Source organism: Coenobita brevimanus, chromosome 45 (genome assembly GCF_032717465.1).
Source record: "Coenobita brevimanus isolate Jiangsu-jjx chromosome 45, ASM3271746v2, whole genome shotgun sequence".
Lineage (NCBI taxonomy): Eukaryota > Metazoa > Arthropoda > Malacostraca > Decapoda > Coenobitidae > Coenobita > Coenobita brevimanus.
In genome coordinates this window covers 24199919-24207110 of record NC_136998.1, presented here as the reverse complement: position 1 = coordinate 24207110, position 7192 = coordinate 24199919, and the positions used below count along the sequence as shown (strand labels likewise).

Sequence of the window (7192 nt, the reverse complement as noted above, 5' to 3'; positions counted from 1 at the left end):
AGTCAGTCCAATGTTTGTTGTGACAGAGAGAGGTCCTGTGCTCCAGAAGTGTGAGAGGTCAGCTAGCACCCAAGCTCCACTAGTACAGTTGCCCAGTGCTCCCACCCCCTGGGTAATACACAGCATTCATCGACCAGTATTTCCTTTTTGTATTATCCTAGTTTTAAGAGCTTAGTTAAGGTGTTTTTCCTAGGCATAAGGATTTAGCTCTTGTGTGAGTGATTGAGTGCGATCTCATTAATTTGATTTGAAATGTAACGTTAAATTTATTTTTGTAATCAATAAATTTAACAGTTCTTTTTCTTGACCTTAATGTAAAGTAAACTCTTGTTTCATTTCTCTGCAGTTAAGCTTATTTCTCTTATACCTCCTAGCTTGCATAAACGTTTGCCATTCATAACTGGTACTTAGGCCAGTTTTGTGTATTAAGCTTAAAATCCATTGTGCCACCTAGGTGTTAAGCATCAGCAAGAACCTGATGTTAGTATTAGTTATTTATTGTCAGGGGTGAAGTAACTTTCTCCAGAGGCTAACAGTACAGTAACAGCAATTGAGTAATTAGTCTCTGCTGTGTACTGTTGAGAAAGTTTATAAATTCTCGTTCTTAGAGAATCGTGCGCAAGCCAGTGTAAAGTAATCGTTGCTTGATGTAGCAAGACAATCATTGTCTCTGCTCTGCAATATTATTGAATATTATTATCAATTTAAATAATAATAAGCATTTATTTAAAAAAACCCGTGATATATTATAAAAAAAACCGTGACAACAGATAAGAGATCATTAATATGAACCAGAAATAGGGTTGGCGCCAGAACTGATCCCTGCAGCACGCCGGCGTTAATTGAGTGGAAATTCAAATATACATCATCTACTTATACTCTTATTTTCCTGTCACTAAGATAAGAAGAAATCATTGGAACAAAAGACGTTAGTCCATAGCAAGGGAGTTTGGACAGCAGGGAACGGTGCCATACTCTGTCGAAAGCTTTAGAGATATCAAGAGCTACTGCATGAGTTTCTGCAAAAAGATCAATTGATTGATGGATGGTATGAGTTAAGAGATTGAGTATGTCAATGGTGGATCTTTCTTGGCGAAAACCGTATTGTCTATCACTAATTAAGTTGTTGGAATCAAGATGTTTAACAATATGCTTATTAATTAAAGTTTCAAATACCTTACCAAGAGAAGATGTGACAGCTATTGGTCTGTAACTGGAGGGGTCAGACGAACTTCCTTTCTTCGGAACTGGGTGGATATTGGCTTCTTTCCATGAATCTGGGAATAAAGAAGTACGTATGCATAGTCTGAATAATTTAGCTAGGACAGAGGCAAGGTCAGGGGAACACTTTTTCAAAACAATTGGCGGAATTCCATCAGGGTCTGGAGCTTTGTTGGTAGGTAAATTGTCTAGGATGGATTTTACCTATCTTGTCTGTATTTTAAGTTGGGCAATCTCGGGAGAATCAAGTTCCAGTACTGGGACATTCTGGCTGGTATCATCTATGGTAGAGTTTCTGGCAAAGGTACTAGCAAAGATATCTGCTTTCCCACGTGGGTCATTTGTAATATTGCCGTCTGAAGATTTTAGTGGGGGAATGGACGATGACTTGTTAAATTTATTATTGAAAGAATGAAGAGTTGACCAGAATATTCTATTGTCATTAGGGTTGTTAACTAGTTTTGATGCTTGCTTTTGAAGAAAGTTTGATTTAGATAGATTTAATACAGCTTTTGCATGATTTCAAGCAATTTTAAATTGGGAGAGTGATTCAGATGGTTTTGATTTTAAGTAAGAGTTATATGCTAGTGACTTTTGGGCTGTTGCTCTGGCACAATTGCCATCAAACCATTTTGGAGAGTTTGATCTTTTAGTGAATTGTTGACTTGGTATGAATAAATCCATACCAGCTAGTATTAAGTCGCAAATATGGGACTAGGTAGAATTGGGATCAATAGAAAAGAAAGACTGCCATGTAATGTCAGCAAGATAATTTCTAAATCCATCCCAGTCTGCCCTGTCAAAGTTCCTTTGGGTCACCCTGACAGGTTCAGAATGGGGAGGTGTGGGAGGGTTAACTAATGAGGCTTCGATGAGATTGTGGTCAGAGGATCCAAGTGGTGACAGTACCTCTATCCTGTATTGATCTGGATTATTTGTCAAGAATAAATCCATTCCATATTTTCCCATATATATACATATATATATATATATATATATATATATATATATATATATATATATATATATATATATATATATATATACACATATATATGAGAAAATATGGAATGGGAGATAGGAATGAAAGAGGAGAAATGCTAGTAAATTTTGCCGAAATGTTTAACATGAGAATAATGAACACATTCTTCCACAAAAGAACAGGGAGAAAGTGGACCTGTAGAAGCCCAAATGGAGAAACAAAGAATGAAATCAACTTATTTATAGCAGATAATAACACGATCACAAATGTCACAGTCATCAGCAAAGTAAATACAGGTAGTGATCATAGAATGGTGGGTTGCACAGCCAAATTCAATTTCAGAAGTGAAAGAAAGATGATGATTAAAGATAAAAAGATATGCCCAATAACAGTAAACGAAAACAAAGCACCCATTCAATTGGAAATAAGAAATAGATTTCTGGCTTTAAGTAATGCTGAATGTGACATTGATAAGCTGAATGACAGACTAACAAAAGTGCTACGAGAATCAGCAGAGGCAGTAGGAAAACGTAATACAACCAAAGCCAAGAAATATTCAGAAAAGACACTCGAGCTTATGGAAAAACGAAATGAAATGAAGGTAAAAACAAAGAAAGACGAAATAGAACGATAGGAATTAAATAAGCTTATCAGCAAAAGACAAAGAGAAGATAAAAGAAAGAGAGACATGGATCAGATCAAAGAAATCATCAAGAATAGAAAAAGTCTGAAACAGGTCCGAAGTAAAATGGCATTAGGAAAGCAACAAATGACATCACAGAGAAAAAACGTTGAAATCATTAAATGCCGAGATAAGATGGTGAAGGGACCTGAAGAATTTTACAAAGAACTGTATGCATCAAAGACAGTAGTACCAATAGCTAACTTTTCAGTTGACACAAGTGAAATACCTGAGGTAACACCAGACGAAGTAAATAATTGTCTTAAAAATATGAAAAGGGGAGAAGATGAAATAGTAACAGATTTACTGTTGGATGCAGGAGTAGTAGTACAAAATACTGTAGGCTTGCTCACTTATTTACCCACTGTATAAAACAGAAGAAAATTCCCAAAACATGGTGTAATGCAATAGTTATTTTACTTTACAAAAAAGGTTACTCAAAAGATCATAGTAACTATCATCCCATTAGCTTATTATCAGTCATTTACAACTCTTCACTAAAGTCCTTACGAACAGAATAACAACGATTTTGGAAGAAAACCAACCTCGTGAACAGGCAGGATTCCGAAGCGGGTATTCGACCACTGATCATCTACATGCAATGAATCAGCTAACTGAGAAAACTACAGAATATAATAAACCATTGTGTTTAGGTTTTGTTGATTACGAAAAGGCTTTTGATTCAGTGGAGTACATAGCAATTATAAATTCATTGCGAGAACAAGGAGTGAATGAGAACATTGTAAAACTGCTCGAAAACATATATAAAGAGGGAACTGCTACAGTTAAATTACATAAGGACTCGGAAAAAATTAAGATTGAGAAGGGCGTGCGTCAGGGAGATACAATTTCACCACAATTATATACAGCATGCCTGGAAAGTATTTTCAGAAAGCTAGACTGGGAAAACAAAGGAGTGAACATAGATGGAGAAAAGCTAAACCATTTAAGATTTGCAGATGACATTGTCCTAACCTCAGAAACAGCGGAGACCTTGCAAGAAATGTTAAATGACCTGAACAGAGAAAGTCTGAAAGTAGGACTGAAGATGAACCGGAGTAAAACTAAAGTTTAATCCACAGACACCAAAGATCATCAGAATATGCGATGAAATTCTTAAAGAAGTTGAGGAGTACAACTACTTGGGACAAATACTAAAATTAACGTAAGATCATGATAACGAAATAAAAAGACGCATTACAATTGGATGGAAAGCTTTCGGTAAACATAGAGACATATGAAAAGTAGCTTGCCAGTTTGTATGAAACGAAAAGTGTATAACGAATGTATAATTCCAGCTATGACGTATGGTTGTGAGACTTGGAAACTGACAAAATCAATGGAAAATAAATTAATCCGTTCTCAGAGAGCAATGGAAAGGTCAGTGTTGGGAATATCTTTAAGAGACAGGAAAAGATCAACTTGGGTGAGAGAGCAGACTGAAGTCAAAGATATTATAGAAGTTACAAAAGAACAGAAATGGAGGTGGGCAGGCCACATAGCAAGACTATGGGATAACCGATGGAGCAAGAGGCTGACTGACTGGACACCAATAGATTGTAAGCGTAGCTGAAAAAGGCCAGACAGGAGATAGAGAGATGAGACAGAGAAATTTGCTGGGAAAACGTGGCAAAGATTGGCTTAGTCAAGGAATTCGTGGAAAAGGTTGGAGGAGTCCTTTGTTCAGCAGTGGACTAGTTATGGCTGCTGCTGATGATAATATATATCTATATATATATATATATATATATATATATATATATATATATATATATATATATATATATATATATATATATATATATATATATATATATATATATGTACATACAGAGTGGGAGTGAGAATACTATGTAGCCTATATACATATGTATGTACTGTTGCTGTCAAAAGTTTCTTTCCATTCCGGGTGGTGGGTCCACATGGCGCTGCACCGTAACTGGACGGCGGGATTGTTGCTGTCTGAACTACCATCCCTCCACTTAAACTAGCACCGGGGCAGTTGAGTAACTTGCTGTATTCTAGGACTGACTCGGCATGAGAATGAAAGGAACTACTCTCTCTCTCTCTCTCTCTCTCTCTCTCTCTCTCTCTCTCTCTCTCTCTCTCTCTCTCTCTCTCTCTCTCTCTCTCTCTCTCTCTCTCTCTCTCGCGTGTAAAGCAAGTGATTGTTGGTAATGAGCTGCTTTCCACCCCAGCCACGTCCCCAACACCAACACATGCGAAACACTCAGGTATTCACAGAGCACAACGAGCAGAACTAAGCATCTATACTATAGCACAATCATAGAGGATGGGGTAGGAAGGAAGCGTTTATATAAAAGTCCATACAATCATCACAGGTTTCAACTTGCTAAAATAAACCTTTTGAGTGAACGGGTGGGTCAGGACAAGTGTATTAGGACAGGTAGAGTAGGAGTTTCTGTGGGAGGTCAGTAGGTGTCAGAGAAATATCTGATAATAAAGCGAAAAGAGATCCGTGTTAAGCTATTCTTGCTCTGTGATTGTTTGTAATGTATGTATTATAACAGGTATAGTCGACCTTTTGATGATGGTGTGGTTCAAGTAATCCAACTGGAAATTAAGTAATGTTGCTTATGTGCATCAGGCTACGAATGCTATACATGTTTATTTATTAATAAATAATACATCCCAGATATATGATGGAAAAAATGAGGAGAGCTTCTCGTGGTGACTGGCAGATTGTTGTCTATACCGGTGGCAGAGACCTATTGCCAGTGTTTTGGAATCTGGTTACACCACGTCTCATTCAATAATTGTAAAGCAGTCTCTCGCTTTTGCTTTTGTGGGTATCCAAAGTACGGTTGAATCGTTTTGATGTTTTATATATGGCTTATCAAAACATTCGTATTGTGCATGATTAGGCTATTATAATAAACCAGTGTTTGGTAGATATCCAGTTTGTTTTGGATACATGGAGCGAATCGATAGTCAAAGGATAAGTAAAAAGGTGTAGCCCATATGTGTAATATGGAACACGAAATGAGGCATGGACGTGAGTGACATGGAAGGATAGAGGAAGGGGAGCAGTGGATAGGATGGGAGTGTGTTGCTGGCGGGAGACCGGCAGGCAAGGGAATCTTGTCGTGGCCATCCAAGGTACACTGAATATGGTGGATGGCTATAGATAGACGGATACTCCACAGTATTGTCCTAAATTATATTCTGCTACCGGTATCCCCACAAGCTTCTTATTTATATGTAATTCATCTATATTCACCAGTATCGGTATTAAGTGGAACATATGGGTTTGGTGCCATATCAATGGCAGGGGAAGATCTGCAACACATGCTTCAGAGATGTCACCAAAAGGGCTTCTTACAAGAGTGGGTTAGTGGCGGCAGTCAGGTGATACCACATTGTCCATTCTGTTCAGGTATGGAAAGTGTCTCGATTACGTAAATGATGCGACATTCGCATGCAACAATGCTCTGTGTGACTTTTGTAAGCATTTCGCTAGCATGATTCGAACTAGCCAACGGCCATACCACGTTGAGTACACCGCTTCCCGTCCGATCAGCGAAGTTAAGCAACGTTGGGTCTGGTTAGTACTTGAATGGGTGACCGCCTGGGAACACCAGATGATGTTGGCATAACGTTCTCCCTACGTGTCATGTGGGGTTGGTGGAGGATTAGTGCCCCTCCCTGTAAAACAATTAACTCTAAGCCCTTGGCCACCCTGTTTGGGATACATGGCGTCTGGCAATGAATGAAAAATGAATGATTCGAACCCATGCTGCGGCAATCAGCCATCGACGATAGACTGAGTCCTAGGAACCATACCACTGCACTACAGTGAGCACAACCAGCCAGATCAAAGCCAACATTTTATGGGCTGAAAATATTTCCAAGTTGCTTTACATTATATTATAGTGTGCTTGCTGTGGACATGAATAATATGACTATATAAATGTTTTCCAGTTAATATTTGTATTATGGAGACATTAATGATTACTTCAAGCTGTAGAATTGAGGTTTGCTGGCATATATATATATATATATATATATATATATATATATATATATATATATATATATATATATATTATATAACAGAACGAAGGAAGGAAAAACAAATGAATAAAAAAAAAAAAATCCATTCACCAGATTACTGGTGTCCTCTGTTCATAAAATATCTGTAACAGTTAGACTTGAACAGCTGTGGGTTGAAATTTGGAGGGAAACAACTCTGGGGAAGCGAGTTCCAAAGAGATGCAGTTCAGGGAATGAAAGAATTCTGATAGGCAGAAGTTCTGCAATATGGCTGAGTGACATTCCAGTCATGA

At 37.7% G+C, this 7192-nt stretch overlaps 1 non-coding gene across 1 annotated transcript; it reads left to right on the top strand.

The window, feature by feature from the left end:
- Nucleotides 1-6380: 6380 nt before the first annotated feature.
- On the top strand, nucleotides 6381-6499 carry LOC145398543 (5S ribosomal RNA). The gene has a single exon (XR_013897131.1). It is a non-coding gene; the product is annotated as a 5S ribosomal RNA (ribosomal RNA).
- Nucleotides 6500-7192: the final 693 nt, after the last annotated feature.